Source organism: Phasianus colchicus, chromosome 9 (assembly GCF_987193195.1).
Source record: "Phasianus colchicus chromosome 9, bPhaCol1.hap1.1, whole genome shotgun sequence".
NCBI classification, from domain to species: domain Eukaryota; kingdom Metazoa; phylum Chordata; class Aves; order Galliformes; family Phasianidae; genus Phasianus; species Phasianus colchicus.
Window position 1 is genome coordinate 21,395,650 of NC_143444.1, and position 5,113 is coordinate 21,400,762.

The following is a 5,113-nucleotide window of genomic DNA, read 5'->3' on the forward strand; positions in this document are numbered from 1 at the left end:
TTTGTAGCAATATATCCTTTATTTGTCACTAAGAATGTTTTACCTGCATAGAACAGAAGTAACTTTGCTCTGAGTCAGCAATTGTTCTGGTGAGGCTGTTAGCAGATATTTACTCCATGACCTTCTCAGCTGCACAATGTGGAGAGTGGTGATAACACTATTACAAAGCACTTCGAGATTTAACAGAGAAAAACATTTTAGAGGGCAAATTTTACAGAATGTGAATTTACATAATCCAGTGCTAATTAATGTTTTTGTGTATGGTTTGTGAAATACCTCATGGATATTGGGCCTCTTCCCATCACCTGCTGCTTTGGCTGCTGAGTCCTGGCTTGCATGGCCCTTGCCCAGCTCTCGGGTGCTGCTGAATCACAACCCAACCAGACCCCCCAGCACTGACCTTCCAGTCCCAGCTTCCTGTCCAGCTGGCTTTGGCCTCCAGACACGATGGACTCACTGCAGGAACTTGGCTGCACTGCCCTAAGTGCAGATGTCCCTTTCCCCAGATGCTCCGGATAGGATGTTCAATGTTACCTCATGCTCCTCAGGCCACCTGAGAGCTGCAAACATGTTTTTCCAGAGTTCCCATGCACAAGAAAAAAAGAGTTCCAAAAGATCTCTGTTGAGCAGATATAACCTGTTACAAGACCCAAGTTTAGTTGTGGGATTTTCCTCACGCAGAAAAACAAGTGTTACTGGCTTTTCAGTTTCATCATCTGTATTTAAAATAGCTTAGGGTAAAGAGGTGAAAGAAAACGTGCCCATGAGAGCATGAACTCTTAAAAAAAATTAATAGATAAAAATAAATCCATAAACTTCAAGAGGAACTAACGCCAATTAAGGGCAATCAAATGGCAAACAGGGCAGTGTGAAGCACTGATGGCTCTTGCACTGAGACTGAAGCTCAGAGGAAACAGTACTATTCAGTATTTGAGCCATTTTGGTACTTTGTCATACACACACCAGAAAAAGAAGGGTCTATTACTTTTTTTTTTTTTCTTTCTGCGTTTAATAATGCAGCTTGACTCCTTTGCTCTGCCTGGAAGCAAGACCAGTCTGCTGTGGTAAAAATGACATTAAAAAAAAGTGACATATGGGATTGAGGTTGAAACAAACAGGGCCAGGAGATGTCAATAGAGACACCAGCCAAGAGATAACTGCAGATTGGCTCTAATTAGATTTTTTTTTTCTTGTGGGGTGTGAGTTACTCCATGAGTCAAAGGAATATTTTTAAGTGACAAATTAAATGCAGCACAGGAATTAATTGTTGCATTCTTAACTGCTGATTAGTCATAAATATCACAATATGTGGCTGAGTGATGTCATCTCTCAAATTCTCATCTCAAACAAACATAACAAGAAGGTAATTACATGAAGTTGGCTGGAAGTCATCTAAGGGAAGAAGCACAAAGCAGAAACTGCTGAAAAGGTTATTCTAGCCTTGATCAGGCATGATTTTCAAGGAGAAATTATTTTACTTGCATCTCCATGAACTCTGACAAAGCAGTTCACTTCTTTGTTCCCATGTTTGTGAACAAATAGCATTTTTTCCTCATAAATCATAGTGAGTAATGAGAGTTGATCATACATTGCAGAGGAAAAATGGATTCTACGAAGAAAAACACCAGTGAGTGGAGATGAGAGCTGTGCTGATTGCTGTCCTGCTGTGCTGTGAGGGAAGCAAAATGGTGGAAATCATCATTCCCTGCAGAACTTGGATAACATTTACCATTAACATGCAGTTTTCAGTTCCCTAGTTAATTTGCATTATACTTTTGTCTAAATATAACTAGTCTTGGCTTAGTTTACACCATTCTCAGGACAGATCCTTAAGTATAGATTTATGCAGTCACTCTGACAACAGAGTCCTAGTAAGAAATCCCAGGTTTCCTACATTATAAACAAGAAAGAAGAGAATTTTGGCAGATAAAGTAAATAAATTTCCATTCTATACTCTGCTTAAATAGCAATATATATATATTTTCTGCTTGCTTAAGCTTTTCTGCTTACTATCAGTAATCATTGCCACTTTTATAAGTAATTCAATATGATGGGCTATAGAAAAAAAACTTCTAAAATTCATAAAATCTGCATTCATTGTATACTTAAATGTATCACAGGACCCATTTTCAATCTGCACATTTTCCATAGCAGTTACATATATAAATTTGGGTTTTTCATTGCTTTCAAGGCAGTTGCCATGGACCTTAAAGGATGTTCTGTGATTGTTTTTGAGGCTAATGTTTTACAGAACTATTTATGACAGTTGATGGTCTCCCATATCCATTCCCCACTCCAGACAAGCTCAGCTTTTTATCTATTTTTTTCACATGATAACATTTAAGAAGATAATCTCAGAACATTCATAAAGAAACAATATGAAATCTTATATCAGGGCATCCTGGAAGTGAGATCATGAGATGGACTATCACTGGCAAAAAAAAAGACAAGATTGCAATGCTGTTATCAAGTTTATAATATAAATGGTTCATTCATTCAAGTGTTCTCAGTAACAGAAGATTCAACTCTCTCTCTGCAGTAAAACAACTCACTAAAAGAAGTTTAGCACCAAGAGTAAAATGGTTGAATGATACCCATAGTAATGTCTGTCTCATACTAATCCTAGCAATCTTTTTGTGTGTGTGCTTTTAGGCTTTAATACTCACTGCAAGTATGGGAACGAAGATTTAATAAAGCACTTCCCAAAGTACTACTTGCCTTGGAGCTGAAACAATGGTATTTATTTTTTAAATCAGCTAATGTCTATGCTCTGATATTATCACCTACAAGGAATTCCAGACTTGAAAAAGCAGCATAAGACCATTCTTTCAGACTCACTGGCAGGAACACAGAAACCCTGATTAAAAGAAAGTTAGAAGGAATAGAAAAATAGGCTGCAGTGCAAAGCCTGAAAAAAATATAAGTTGCGGACAGAGACTCCTTTATTGTTCAGTGTTTTTTGGCAAGCCTATGGGCACAAACAAATGGAATGAATGCTATAAGCAAAAGAAAGTAAGACATGGTTGTGATATGGAGCAAAGATGCAGAATATAAAGCATGTTGGAAAAAAAACAGTTTGAAAACAATAAGCAAAAGAAATAAGCAAAAAGAAAATAAGAAAACTAACCACAGTCATCAAAATAAATCAGAAATTTATACTACCACAGCAAGGCTGTGAATATGTATTCAGGCCCCTCTGAATGCACGTTCTTGCTGAAACCAGCACAATCTGCAGGTGTTTCCATCAAGCTTATAAAGCTGTATTGTTATGCAATGAAGATTGTTGTCATCTAGAAATATGGATAGCTGATTATCACACATTCCACCTGTAAGTAATAAAGCAGCATGTCTGCAAATGCAGTCTCACATATCCAAAAGTCGTATAAAGGAGACATTTTGAAAAATATTCTCTTCCCTATAAATACTATTGAGACAGGCTATTTTCTTGCTTATGTATTAATGCATTTAATTGAAAACCCAAGGCAGCTGTTACACTGAGATTCATTTCATTATGGTCATAAAAACAACGGATGTTCAACACAGAGCTGAATACAGATTGCAGCCAAAGCTATTTACTAATTCCTTTTTCCCTGATTGTTGAGAACTAACCACAGATTTGAAAGGCCAAAAACACAAAGGAGAAAAACATCACAGTGAGTTTAGCAGGTACAAGCCTAAGTCATTTTTACTAGAGACTAGCAATCAAGAGAACACAGAAATTGGTCATCCAATCAACAGGCCACAGCACAAGCAATGGACACTGCATGGTCTGTTCTCTTTCTTCATTCAATCACAGCTAGAAGCTAAGCAGATCTTGGATCTTCATCTCATACAGCCTGGGTAATTCAGAATCTACCCCAGATGGCTGATCAGCACTAAAGCTGTTTTTGGAAATAAGATGAAGCTTCACCTGCTTCTGGAAAGAGGTCATATTTGTACATTTTAAGATTTGTTCTTATAATAGTTATACCCTTTATTTCCCCATTCTCCTTGAAAACATATCTACATTAAAACATGCTGCTTTGATTTTGATAACATAGAAAGAACAAGGTCCATTTCTGCTTTTGCAGCCTTCCATATAGACTTTGATCACTATTGAGTTTGGTCAAGCTAATGGCAAGTAGCCATTGGGCATTTCAGATATCCTTAGCAATAAATCCAAACTTTATTATTCTCTTGATCTGCTTCTGTTAACCAGAAGTTTAACTTGCCTAGAGATACCTCAAAAAAAGATGCACTGATCTCAAAGCCTAAGCTCATCAATTGAAATTACATGTAAAAATAGCCAATGGATTGTCATTTTGAAAACAAGGATGTGTGAGTGGTTTTGATAGAGATTCCAATACCATGAATGCCTAGAGAACACAAGTTGCAATGGATTTTACCATGCTCTCTTTTCTGTTTCAAGACTGAGACTGTTCTATGTATGAATAAAAAAAAAAGTTGCCAATTAAAGGAGTAAAAAAATCCCTTGTAGATCATCTAGGTTACAAGCACAACTTGTAATCATAAGTTTGTCATTAAAAGTTTTTTCCATTAAACTAAAAATTTAATCCCACACTTAGCCATTCACCATTCTGCAAGCCTAATTCCTTATTAAAAAAAAAACAAACAGACAAAAAATTCAGGAATACTTAGTTAAAACAATGTTTTTAGTAAACAGAGACTTGTCTGAGATATTACTTAAGTATTATGGTGTAACATGTTTCTCCAATTATAGTTCATCTTAAATTCAAATACCATCTTTCATTTAAGACATTAATTAATGCGGTTCATGCTCTAAGAAGAAACATTATTAGTAAGTATTTCGCTGAAGAAACATTATTAGTAAGTATTTAGCAGTTCATTCCCAAAAGAAGACCAGAAAAAAAGTAAATATGAAGAATATTCAGGAATTAAAAATTAGAACTTCATAATGAATCTCATTGTCATTCTCTCTGCCTCCATGAAAAGTTCACTCAGACGTGCAGTGCCTTCAGAAACAAAACAGAAAACCCACAGGGACCATTGTTTACAACCCTCAGGTTCAGTCAAACTTTTGTACAACAAGAAAATAAATTACACTTCCAAGATTAAAAAAAAAAAAGCTTACCACACATCAGGCATTTATTCA